Source organism: Geotrypetes seraphini, chromosome 1, assembly GCF_902459505.1.
Source record: "Geotrypetes seraphini chromosome 1, aGeoSer1.1, whole genome shotgun sequence".
Classification (NCBI taxonomy): Eukaryota; Metazoa; Chordata; class Amphibia; order Gymnophiona; family Dermophiidae; genus Geotrypetes; species Geotrypetes seraphini.
The window spans coordinates 80,987,699-81,001,704 of record NC_047084.1 but is presented as its reverse complement, the minus strand read 5'-3'; the positions used below and the strand labels follow the sequence as shown (position 1 = coordinate 81,001,704).

Sequence of the window (14,006 nt, the reverse complement as noted above, 5' to 3'; positions counted from 1 at the left end):
ATCTGAGATTGTTTTAGGAATAGAAGTGGAGTCAGTGAAATTCGTCGAAGAGATAAGTTTTGATTGACCTCCTGAAAGTTTGATAAGAAAGTGCGTTTGAAATAAAGTTGGTTAAACATTTGCTCCATTTGCTTGCTTGGAATGATAGTGTTCGATCAAGGAATCTCTTGTAGTGTCTAGGCTCCATAATAGAATACCAGCACATTTGACTGAATTTTTGGAAGACACTCAGGATGTGATCCAGAGTCGGTCCACCCTGGTGATAACATGCATGAGTGAGATAGATAAGATGTTAATAATGAGACTTTATTTTAAAAACAGGTTAATGAAATTTTGTGGGGATTTAATTAGGATTTTTCTGGATGTCTCTAGAGCCACTCAATTAAGAAGGAAAGAGTTTCTGAAGTTAAAAGTTAGAGTTTTGGCTCTTGAGGCATCTTTCTACCTGAAATTTCCTTGTAAATGTTTAGTTAAAATGCAGGATATTGAGTATGTTTTTTGGGACCCCATTCAATTACAACAGTTTTTAGTTGCGAGAGAACAGAAATGAGCTGTTTAATTTGCTGAGAAAAAAAAGAGGAGAAATTTATATCCCAGTTAAGTAAGGAATGATTCAAGGTTCATTAGGATGAACTGAGAATCATTGTCCTTTATCTTTTCCTGAAAATTTGTTTGTTTAGAAATTGTAACATGTCTCCCCATACATGTGGGCTTAAAAAGGAATTATGTATGATTATGTATTGTTTATGAGATTTCCTTTTTTTCCTTTGAATTATTGGATATTGTAAGTATTCAAAATTATAATAAAAAAAAAAAAAAAAAGAATACCAGCATAACCTAATGTAGAGCTAGCGTAAGTGTGAGCACCTAAATATGGCAAGGACATGCATAACGTACAGTTACATGCTTAATGCAGTGGCGTAGTAAGGGTGAGAGGCGCCGAGGGCAATGGCGCTCCTCCCCCTCCCACCGCTGTGCACACCTCCCTCCCCATTCCCCATACCTTTTTAACTTCTTCAGGGCGAGCAGCATGCCCACGTCGGTGTCAGCTCAACCGTTGACGTCACTTCCTACGCATGGGGCCCAGAAGTGATGTCAGAAAAAGCACTGATGCCGACGCAGGCAGCAACCTTGCGCTGGGGAAGTGAAGGCAAGGGGCGCGTGGCAAGGAGAGGAGCGAATGGGAGGGCAGACAGGAGGACAGGTGCCGCACCCTCAGCAAGACTTCGCCCGAAGTGGACCATCCCCCTGTTCCCCCTTACTATGCCACTGGCTCAATGTCCTTCCCATGCCTTGTCCATGCCCCCCTTGCAAATACATGTTAAACAAGAAAATGCTTAGATGTCATTCTGGCATGCATATACGCCTATGTTTGCACACGCACGTGAATTGCTAGTGTTCTAAATATATATGTGCACAATGGCATGAGTGCATAATTTCTAGAATTACCCTTTATGTTTCCCTGGTGAAGATTCAAAGTCAATGCTTAAGATGGAATGTTTTGCGAAAAAATGATAAACCAAAAAAGAGTTGTGGAGTCTGATGTTGCTGATGTCGGCTTTATTAGAAAAAGATAGTTCACAACCTTAAAACAATGAACTACATCCACAATTTTAGCCAATGAAGAAGACCCAACACGGTCCGTGTGTCGACCAAGAGGTCCTATCAATATAATTCTAAATATAAATAACAGTGTTTTAACGTGTTAAATGATGTACTTGATAGGTTCTCTGGTGATTGCAGAGCTCATTTTAGAGATGAGATTTAGTGACACAAAACAACAAGATCACCAAACCGTAAATGTGATACGTGCAGGAATGTGACCATAACTCTTGCTAAATAGTCAAAGTGATCAGGATTTGACCATTGTGATGATCCTGATGTGAAATAAATTAACCAGTCAAAACGTGCTAACCTTGCTAAATGTGAAAGGACCTGCCATTAGTTATTAAGGTGATAAGGGAACGTTTATAAATGGCTAGAGTTGAAGAAACGTGTACGCAAGTGGAAAATTGTTCCACTGTGCACAAAGCATGCCTAAATTGTCTAGTGTACAACTAAAAAGGGTTTTGGCGATGAGTGGGGCATGGATGGGTAAAGGGCATTCCAAAAATTTAGATGGAGTATTATAGAATAAGATAAGTTGTGTGCCCAGCTGCCATCAGTTGGGCTTGAGGATTTGGTTTCATAAGGAATCCTTGCGTCGAAAACTGAGTGTTGGAATTGGTGTTAAGCACTATTCTTTAAAGGGTGCTTGGCATGGATTGCCCTTGATAGAATACAAATTTAGGGCTCCTTTTACAAAGGTGCGTTAGGGCCTTAACGTGTGGAATAGCGCACGCTAAAATGCCACGCGCGCTAGCCGCTACCACCTCCTCTTGAGCAGGTGGTAATTTTTCGGGTAGCGCACGCTAATCCAGTGCATGCGCTAAAAACGCTAGCGCACCTTTGTAAAAGGAGCCCTTAGTGTGAATCTTTCTGGCATCCTATCTTTGGGCATCATTTACTGAATCCAGCCCTAAATGTATTTTGTCTATGTGAATTGCATGAGTCTGAACTTTAGTAAAAGGGTTCCTAAGTGTACAATTGTGGGATTTATAGCTTGTGTTTTACTTTGCTCTAGGTGGTACATTTCCAAGCAAGGAAAGATGCATTTGTGCATTTTGTTAGTAAAATGGAACCTTGGTTTACGAGCATAATTTGTTCCAGAAGCATACTCGTAAACCAAATTGCTCGTATATCAAAGTGAGTTTCCCCATAGAAAGTAAGGGAAACTCGCTTGATTCGTTCCCACCCCCCGAGGCCAGCAGCACTGCTCTATCCCCCCGAGAACCAGCATTGCTCCCCCTGCTCAAGAAGGCCCCCCCTGCGTGATCCGGAATCCCCCCCGCCACGATTCGGCATCCCCCACGCGATTTGGCACCCCCCCCACGCCACGATCCGTCACCCCCACCCACCCAAACATTTTGCTTACCCTCCATCTGGCACCCGGCACCGGCACCAACGCACAGGACATGCCGGTGCCGGTGCCCAAAGATCTGCAGTCCTTTTTGCTGGGCCTTGAGCACCTCGGAGAGACCGGGAACTCGAAGGCCTTGAGCATGCGCAGATGCTCAAGGCCCAGCAAAAAGAACTGCAGATCTTCAGGCACCGGCACCAGCATGTCCTGTGCGTTGGTGCCAGTTCCGGGTGCCGATGGAGGGTAAGCAAAGTGTTCGGGTGGGTGGGGGGTGCAGGATCGCGGCGTGGGGTGCCGGGTCACTGGGGGGGGGCAGATCGCGAGGGGAGGCGCTCGTAAATCGAGGCAAGCTCGGTTTGTGAGGCACCAATTTTGCAAATGTTTTGCTCATCTTGCAAAACACTCACAAACCGGTGCACTCGTAAACCGAGGTACCACTGTACTTATAGGGTGGTCATCTCTTTTCCATATATCGGGAAGAGGCGGTAGACTCTCATAGAAACATGATGGCAGATAAAGGCCAAATGGCATATCCAGTCTGTCCATCTGCAGTAACCATTATCTCTCTTTTTTATTTTTATTTTTTATCATTTTCATATTTACATTTCAAGCATAAACTTGTACAGATAGCAATATAACACCAAATCAATATAATAACAAAGAAAATTTTCCACTTAATCGCTCTAGTCCCCAATAGGTGAGATCCAAAAAGTAGATAGCGGGACAAAAATAAAGAAATAAAATAACTAAAGAAAGCATGCATGATCAGGTTGATATCCAGTTGACATTAATCACCTCTTATAAACTTTAATTAGGGCATTAAGTTTTGACTTTATCCTTCTCCAATCACGACAATGAAAGGAAAGTCGTCAATTGGAAAGGTTCAAAAAATACATATTTTTGTGAAGAGTAATGAACCATAAATTTATTTGGTTAACGTAGGAAAAAAGTCACCCCCAATGCAAGAAACCCAGGTTTTAATAAAAGATACTCCTTCCATCATCTTTGGGTATCCCTAGCTAAATCTGGATACATTTGTACTTTTAAACCTAAAAATTCTTTCTGCATATGTTTGAATAAATTTTTCATAAGCCAATTTTTATCTGGGGCCATAGCCACTGTCAATAGTAATGTAGCAGGAGTAACTAATTCTTTATCAGAAAGTTCAAGTAATGTTGTAACATTCATATCAGAAGCAATAGCTTGCTGCTGAGTTTGTAATTTTCCCGGCAGGTAATATACTTGAAATAGAGGAGGTAATAATTCCTCTGAAATTTCCAATACTTCCAGGAAATATCTCGTCACCAGTTCCCTTGGAGAATACAAAGCACTCCTAGGGAAGTTAATCAACCTAGTGTTATTTGAGGGAGATGAATTTTCTAATGATTTTAGTTTTCTTCGCAAATTAGTATTATCCTTTATCAGAGTTTCTTGAGATTTTTTAAAGGTATCAAATTCTTGATTGATATTTGTTAAGGAAGTTTTGGAATCTAAGATCTGCATTTATAAATTCTTAATATCTGTCCCTTGAGCCTTCATATTTCTTCCAAATGTTGGAAATGGGGATTTTTATTAATGTAGGCAAAGTAGCAACAAGGTCCCAAATAGATTCTAAAGTTACCTCCTGGGGTTTCTGAACTGACGGCAGGTAAGGTGTAGGCAAAAAAACCCCTCCAGTTTCTTGCTTTCCTTTCATGTCGTTTCCTTTGATCCTCTCGCCCCCATGAATTCGAACTTCAGAGCTCAGTTCTGGACTACCCTCCGAGGATATGGTATCCAGCTCAGCTCTACATTCTTCGATCTCTCCGGCCTCCTGGACTTGCAGTAACTGAATCCCTTCAGACTGCTCTGTCTGTGGCGAGCTGGTGCTCCGAGGGCGGTGCCCTTGCATCGGGGCTTAGCGTAGTATCCAATCCCAAGGGGAACGCTGTTGATCCGCAAGCTCGCAGCGTCTCCAGCGGGAGCATCTCCAAAGCTACTGAAGAGGTGGCTTGCATCTGACGAAGGAGGTCTTCTATGTTGCTGAATCCAGTCGCCGAAGAGCTACGTGAGGCCCCAGCACAGCTCGTCCCTCTCTGTTTCGGCATCGTTTTCAAAAGGTAAATTTAATGAGTGAAAGGATTCTATAAAGAACTCCCAGACGTGTCTCTCAACCCGATCAGTCTGCAGCCAATTTGGATCCCCAGTAACCATTATCTCTTCCTAACTCTAAGAGATCCCACGTGCCTATCCCACGCTTTCTTGAATTCAGACAGTCTCAATCTTCACCACCTCTTCCATGAGACTGTTCCATGCTTCTACCACCCTTTCTGTAAAAAGATATTTCCTTAGATTACTCCTGAGCCTATCACCTTTTAACTTCATCCTATGCACTCTCATTCCAGATCTTCCTTTCAAATGAAAGAGACTTGACTCATGAGCATTTATGTCATGTAGGTACTTAAATGTCTCTATCATAAATCCCCTCTCCTGCCTTTCCTCCAAAGCCTCTCCTCCGTCTTTAAGTTTGTCCCCACACGCCTTATGATGAAGACCACAAACCATTTTAATAGCCTTCCTCTGGACCGACTCCATCCTTTTTATATCTTTTTGAAGGTGTTGTCTCCAGAATTGAACACAATATTCTAAATGAAGTCTCACCAGAGTCTTATACAGGGGTATCAATCCTTTTTCCTACTGACCATACCTCTTCCTATGCATCCTTCTAATTTTCGTCGTCACCTTTTCAACCTGTTTGGCCACCTTAAGATCATCACATACAATCATACCCAAGTCTCGCTCTTCTGTCATGCATTTAAGTTCTCCACCCCATAAACTGTACTGTTCCGTCAGATTTTTGTAGCCCAAATGCATGACCTTGCATTTCTTAGCATTAAATTTTAGCTACCAAATTTCAGCCCAATCTTCAAGCTTCGTTAGGTCTTTCTTCATGTTATTCACACCATCCGGGGTGTGAATGATCCGAATGGTACATTGCTAAGCTTATATTTTAAAATGCATGGACATAGTTCTCAGTTGCTAGTTTATCTCTTTTGATACTTATAATGGGACTGCTAACTAATCTGTTGAAGTACTGAAGGGCCTGTGTTTTGAGCGCTCACTCAAGTAACAACAAATGGCAGATCCTTTTTGATTTATTTACTGATTTAGAGTCTGACATTTGCTGTGTTTCAGAATTATGGCATTTGAATGCTAATGCGTGTTCAATTAACTTCTTGATACCTCTGGTCTATTGTTTTGAGCTTCAACCAAGGACAAATTGCCATGGATGTGGAGTGATTATGTACTTATTTTTGTAATTATTTGCCATTCAGGAAGGTTGTTTCATATTCAGACAAAAGTGCATAAAGTGTTCTGTCGTCATTTTCCAAATCCTTTGGATTTATCAGCCAGCCAGTGCAACAATTGATTATATGATGATTATTGAAATGACTAGGATATTACTAGCACAAATAGAACCACTGGTTATTCATGGTCATTTTATGATACATGTGGCGTACTTAGGGAGGGGTGAAGGGGGTGGTCCGCCCCGGGCGCTGTTCTGCTGAGGGCACAGTATCTCTCCTTCTCTCCACACTCTGTGCCTCGCCTTGCCTCATGTGCATGCCCATTGCTTTCCCCGTACCTTTTTTGCTTCCCTGGTGGTGATAGGAAATACTTTTTTTACAGAAAGGATGGCAGATGCGTGGAACAGTCTCCTGGAAGAGGTGGTGGAGACAGAGACTGTGTCTGATTTCATGAAAGCCTGGGATAGTCACGTTGGTTCTCTTATGAGAGAGGAAGAGATAACGGTTACTGCGGATGGGCAGACTAGATGGACCATTTGGCCTTTAACTTCCATCATGTTTCTCTGTTTCTAATTTTCTATGTATACATATGACTGGGTCAAAATCTCTGTATAATTCTGCACCTTTGCTTTGCTTATTTTTCCCATCTCGGCAAAAATCCACTGGTTGCAACACAGAAGGGAAAGGAACAAATGAGGCATTTAATAACAGACATAAATCAACAATGAAAAAAGATACTTTAGCTGGCAAACCAGCTAAAGATACTTGAGAGCCAGGAGAGACTACTGGGACCATGCCACAGTTGTTTACAGCTCATGTTCTATGGCATCATACAACATACAAAGTACTATCAAAAAAGCACACATTTCTTCCATGCCTCATAATCAATACAACGGTAATCTAGAAAGCATTTTCCACAAGAAAAGAATGTTTCATATGTGAAAATGGGTGCTAATAAAACTGCAGGGCTAAATATGCATATGCATATGTGGATCACACATAGGAGTTTCTAGGGATCTAGTATTAGTGGAACAGGAATGGAGTTGCAATGAACATTCATATTTTATAAAATATGGCCCTGATTTTATATATGGTGCCTAGAAAATAGGAAATGTGATTCTATAAAAGTTAGACACACTACATCAGTGGTCTCAAACACGCGGCCCACGGGCCGCATGTGGCTCTCCAGGTGCTATTTTGCGGCCCGCGGTCTGGACGCGATGATCAACTGTAAAGCGGCGGCGGCTCCTCGCGCATTTCTCTTCCCCCTTGCCTTGTGGAGCAGCAGCGTGTCTGGCCGGCTCAAGTCGATCGATCCATACAAAGCCGCAGGTGGCGGCTCTTGCGCTATCCACTCCTGCATTGGAAGTCTCTCTGACGTCACAACATCAGAGAGGCTTCTTACGCAGGCGCGGATCTCGCGAGGAGCCGCCACCCGCGGCTTTGAACGGAACGATCAATTGGGAGCCAGCCAGACACGCTGCTGCTACACAAGGAAGGGAACCGAAGGGGAGGGGAAAGAGAAATGCTCTGCTGCATATGGAAAGGAGGACCCTAGGGAAATGCTGCTGCTGCTGCACAGGGAAAGGGAGAGGGAGGGAAGGGGGAAGAGAAATGCCTCTCCTGCACAGGAAAGGGGGGGAGGGAAATGCTGCTTCTGCTGTTGCTGCATTGGGAAAGGGAGAGGGAGGGAGAGGAAGAGAAATGCCTCTCCTGCACAGGAAAGGGGGAAGGGAAATGCTGCTTTTGTTGCTGCTGCACCCAATTGGGAAAAGAGAGGGAAGGAAGGAGAAGGAAGACAAGGGAGAGGAGAGGAACAAGAGATGCCAAGTTCATGGGAAGGAGGGAAGGAAAGGAGATATCAGACCATAGAGGGGGAGGGAGAGATGCCAGGGCAAGGGGGGAGGGAAGGAGACAGATGCAAGACCAGGGAAAAGGAAAGAAGGAGGGAGGGAGAAAAGGAAGAAAAAAGATGTCAAACCATGGAAATAGGGATGGAAGAAGAGAGAGATAGAAGGAAAGGTAAGACATGGAAATGTAGATTTTGAAAAGAAAGCAGAAAAATTGAATATTAAGTTAATGCCAAAGATGGATACAAGGCATTAAGTGAAGACGGAGAGAAAAACAGTCAACGGACAAGAAGGCCCTGGAAACATAGCTGAAAGCACAGAAAAATAAAGTCACCAGCCAACAAAGGTAGGGAAAATGATTTTATTTTCAATATAGTGATTGAAATGTGTCAGTTTTGAGAAAGGAAAGATATTAAACTTTAAATGTGAGGGCTGCAGAAAAAATAGAGTACTTGGAGGGCCGCAGAAAAAATAGTTAATTTCTTATTAAAGAAATGACAATTTTGCATAAGGTAAAAATCTTTATAGTTTACTAGTCTTTAAGCCCGTTACATTAACGGGTGCTAGAATACTGTTCACCCTCTATGTTGCCCCTTCCATTCACTGCCCTCTCTTCTCTTTCCATCTCTCTCTCTCTCTCCCATATGGCCTCTCTCCATCTCCTCCTTCCTTTTGCCTTGGTCTGGCATACCTTCCTCCTTCCCTCCAAGCCATTCTCTCCCCCTCTGCTCCCTTTCCTCATTTAACTACTTAATTGGTCAGCAGCAGCGTTCACAATTCATTACTGTTGCTGGCTTCAGGTCTTTCTCTCTGGCCGGTCCTGTCTTCATGAAAACAGGAAGTAGGCAGGACCGGCCAGAGAGGAAGGCCTGAAGCCGGCAACAGCAGTGAATTGTAAACGCTGCTGCTGCCTGAAGCACCCGAGGCAGACGCTTCTCTCCTCTCCCAGTCCAACCCCCGCTGACTCTGCGACCCTCCCAGCAAGATGACTTTAAGATCAAACCTCCCTCCAGCGTTGGCAACCGCAGCACGCTAAACAGGCTGCTTTGGCTTTCTTCTGCCGTTGAGTCTATCTGTTGCGTCATTGATGACGTCATCGGTGATGCGGCAGAGGGACTCAACTGCAGAAGAAAGCCTGAAGCAGCCTGTTTAACGTGCAGCGACTGCCAACGCTGGAGGGATGTTTGTACCGGTGCAGAAGCGATATGTCTCTCCCCCTCCAGTACCTGAGCAGCACTTTGCTGCGGCGCATCCTCCCATGGGGGGGGGGTTTGCACAGTGGGAGCCGGGTGAGAGCGGCGATCTCCAGTTGGGGGAGGGGTTTGCACAGTGGGAGCCGGGTGAGAGCGGCAATCTCCAGTTGGGGGTGGTAGCACAGTGGGAGCCGGGTGAGAGCGGCGATCTCCAGTTGGGGGGGGTTTGCACAGCGGGAGCCGGGTGAGAGCGGCGATCTTAAGTTGGGGGGGGGGAGTTTGCACAGTGGGAGCTGGGTGAGAGTGGCGATCTCCAGTTGATTTTTTTTGTTTGTTTGTTTTAAGTTGAAAGCCAGCGCTGCAGCTCCTCTCTCGATCCTGGTGTAGTTCGAGAGAGGAGCCGGTACCATTCACAGTGAGAGGCGGGGTTGAGGAAGGCCGCCGCAGCTGTGTAATTTTTTTTTTATTTGAAAGCCGCCGCGAGCAAGTGGTGATGTAAAACCCGCGCATGCGCAGTCGTGTTTCCGCGACGGGATCAGGGAACACGTTTTTTTTAGTGCGCATGCGCGGCCTATCATTTTATTATATTAGATATATCTTTCCTTTTAACTGTTAAAGGAAAGTTTTATAAACTATAAAGAGTTTTACCTCATACAAAATTGTCATTTCTTTAATAAGACATTAACTATTTTTTCTGCGGCCCTCCAAGTACCTACAAATCCAAAATGTGGCCCCGCAAAGGGTTTGAGTTTGAGACCACTGCACTACATAGAATCACACTTAGTGTCACCTAAGTGGTGTTAAATGTTGCTAGGAATCAAAACTTTTAGGCACACCCTACTAATGCCAGTGTTTTCGTGGCCTAAATGCCTGTGCCTAACTCAAAAACAGGCCCATGATCTGCCCCTTAACCATGCCCACTTATAACTATGCGCTTTGTACTAGGTGCCTAACTTTTAATAATAATAAATAATAATAATAATAATTTTATTCTTATATACCGTCAAAGCCATGAAGTTCGAGGTGGTTTACAACAAGAAGCACTGGACAATCAGCGAAGAGGTCACAATTCAGAGTCATCAATACAATCTTACATAATGAAAGAAGTGGAAAGCTATATAGTTCTTAAGGTTACTGGTTGAAATAGCAGAGCTATAAAAATTCTTAGTTTACAAATCGATTGAACAAACTCATTTTGACCAATTTTCTGAAATTGAAGTAGGTTGAAGAGAGCGTGATAACGTTACTCAGCCAATCGTTCCATTTGCCTGCCTGGAAGGAAAGGGTTCTGTCCAGGAATCTTTTGTAGTGGCAGGTCTTTACTGTCGGATAGGTGAATAGATGTATTCTTCGTGTGGGCCTAATAGAACTTGCCAGGTTAAATTGGGAAACTAGATAAGTGGGGGCCAGACCAAATATTGATTTATAACACAGACAGGAGAACTTAAACAGAATTCGCGCCTAACAAGATGTGTGCCTAACTTTCAATTCATTCCAATTAACGTCAATTATGAGATTTTAAGTCTCAATTAAGTTAGGCATGCTGATGTAGGCGCCTAACTTTAGGCGGACTTTATAGAATCAGGGCCTATGTGTGCATGTGTATTTATTAGATATTACCATATTTGGGGTGAACTATCTTTTAAAGCATTTCAAAGTTGTGTTGAAAACTTTTAACATGGCATATAAGTTAAACCATGACTCCACTTAAGTTTGGCTGTCTTTTCTCCTTCTATTTTCTTTCTCCTTTTCCTAAACCCCTCTGAGGGGAGGTTGGGAGAGGCCTTAGGCGTCTGAGCCAGTCAGGGCATTGGGCCCCTCCCTGTGCATTTAATTTTTGATAAATCCCATTTAGAGGATAATTTGATAATTTATTTATTTATTCAATTTTCTATACCGTTCTCCCAGGGAAGTTCAGAATGGTTTACATGCATTTATTCAGGTACTCAAGCAGTTTTCCCTGTCTGTCCCGGCGGGCTCACAATCTATCTAATGTACCTGGGGCAATGGGGGGAATAAGTGACCTGCCCAGGATCACAAGGAGCAGCGTGGGTTTGAACCCACAACCATAGGGTGCTGAGGCTGTAGTTTTATCAAAAATTTGACCCTTAACCCGGAGAGAGATAATTCCTCCCATGTTGCTATGTATGGCAAAAAAGAAAGGAAACATCTGAAAAAGTTTTTGGAGAATTGGGATTTAATTGATATATGGCATTTTCAACATCCATTGGATCAAGAGTACACATTCTATTCAGAACCCCATGACACCTATTCTAGAATAGATTTTTGGTCAGTGAGTAAAGAACTTGTACCCCAGGTAGATAGATCAACTATTGCTCCCAAACATGGTCAGATCATGCTCCAATAAATATTGTTGTTTGGATTCTACAGAAGCAAGAAGAGGTTAAATGCTGGAAGATGGATGACTCTTTATTGTTAAATCCATCCAGAGAGTGGTAGAAATCTGGAACGCTCTTCCGGAGGCTGTTATAGGGGAAAACACCCTCCAGGGTTTCAAGACAAAGTTAGATAAATTCCTGCTGAACCAGAACGTATGCAGGTAAGGCTAGACTCAGTTAGGGCACTGATTTTTGACCTAAGGGCCGCCGTGGGAGTGGACTGCTGGGCACAATGGACCACTGGTCTGACCCAGCAGTGGCAATTCTTATGTTCTTATGGCCCTCCATTTAGGATCGGTGGACCTTCTAATGGGATAGATATTGTGCATGTGTATTATTCAGAGAGTAGCAGCAGTGGATAAGTGCTAGCTCATGCTTAATTCCTCCCAGCGCTATCTGGATAGTGTCAGTAAATATTGGGCTTACAGGCTAGCAAGTACTGCTAACAGGCACTTATATGGCAATTTGACTCCTAGTGGTGGTACTGTGAAACTACTGCTAAAGGATGCTGGCGCCATTTTGAACCTGATTGCAATAGTAGAGCAACTGGGGATCACTGCTGGCCCATACTGACTAGACCCCAGGAATTTGTAAAGGTAGGCCTAGGGTAGAGGAGCTATGGGATGGGAGGAGGGGCTTGAACGAGAGAGGGACCCCATGGGTGGGAAGTGATATGGGTGGGTTGTGTCTATTGGGGAGATCATTGGGGGTAGGGAGAACATTTATTGCTGGACCCTATAAGAAGTGGTCTGGGAGCTCTGAGCTGCAACTTAGTTGCCTGATGTTCCTGACAAGAAAAAAAATAGTGTGTGGCTCTACTGCACGTAACTTTATTTGATTTGCATGCATTTGCATATTTTGTAATGATTTACATAGTTATTTGCATGCATTTGCATCTCATTATGATGTCTTCAGTAATAAATTAACATGCCTTAAGGTAAAGTAAATATACTGTTTAAACTCGACAGTGATCTTAACCATCTGAGATAATATACACCTATTACCATACAGTTTTTTGGAACCTCAGGCCACCACTCAGAGCTCAAACTCGTTCATTGCTCTAAGCTTTATGTGGAAGCTCCTCATTGGATCCTTTTATATTTTCTAACCTCTTTTTGCTTTTGTAATAAATTTTTTTGTTATTTCTTAAACAGTTTTATATAGACTCAAGGCTTAAAATATTAAGCACTACTTAGCTTGGTCTTGTGGTCTTTGGCTACGGGGAATTTCACACCAACATGTTTCGCTGGATAGCTTTATCAAGGTTTTACCCCTAGGATACAACAAAAGCCAATTACCATCTTAATACAGCACCACCAGATATTACCTTTACTAGAGTGCCCTATTATCTCGCTTACCTTTCAAATTTTCCGCCAAAACTTGTGACCACTTCTCCACAAATATGGCCGCCATATTTGTGGAGAAGTGGTCACAAGTTTTGGCGGAAAATTTGAAAGGTAAGCGAGATAATAGGGCACTCTAGTAAAGGTAATATCTGGTGGTGCTGTATTAAGATGGTAATTGGCTTTTGTTGTATCCTAGGGGTAAAACCTTGATAAAGCTATCCAGCGAAACATGTTGGTGTGAAATTCCCCGTAGCCAAAGACCACAAGACCAAGCTAAGTAGTGCTTAATATTTTAAGCCTTGAATCTATATAAAACTGTTTAAGAAATAACAAAAAAATTTATTACAAAAGCAAAAAGAGGTTAGAAAATATAAAAGGATCCAATGAGGAGCTTCCACATAAAGCTTAGAGCAATGAACGAGTTTGAGCTCTGAGTGGTGGCCTGAGGTTCCAAAAAACTGTATGGTAATAGGTGTATATTATCTCAGATGGTTAAGATCACTGTCGAGTTTAAACAGTATATTTATTGAAAAAAACCACCTAAAAAAATCACATAATAATTGTGCATTGTAAGCTTAAGGTAAAGTAATGCATGTTATTGCCCTGAATTTTGCTGTTAAAAGAATAACTTTAAGTTCCATTCCCAGCTGGCCCTGAATCCTGCCCTATTTTTAACCCTTTAATTGGCAGATGGTGAAACCGGCTGCTTTACATAACTGGATGTTGAACAAGAGCAACAGTACCAATTAACAGGCATTTGGATATGCAGATTAGAGAATGACACGGTGACAAAATTCATCACTGTTCCCGTCCCCGCGGATAACCGCGGAAAATAATCCCATGTCATTTTCTAGTGTCTATTTCAACCTCAGTCCTTCTACACAGCATTCTTCAAAGCAAAGCTTGCGGGTCAGTGGTTGTGCCCAATTATACTCTGATTCTTCCCTCTCTCCTTAAAGAATGACATGAAGA

General features: G+C 43.0%; 1 protein-coding gene across 16 annotated transcripts in view; it reads right to left on the bottom strand.

Annotated features, from left to right (window-relative positions):
* TCF4 (transcription factor 4) overlaps positions 1–14,006 on the bottom strand; it is a 901,809-nt gene that overhangs the window by 184,956 nt on the left and 702,847 nt on the right. The gene's annotated exons all lie outside the window — the stretch shown is intronic.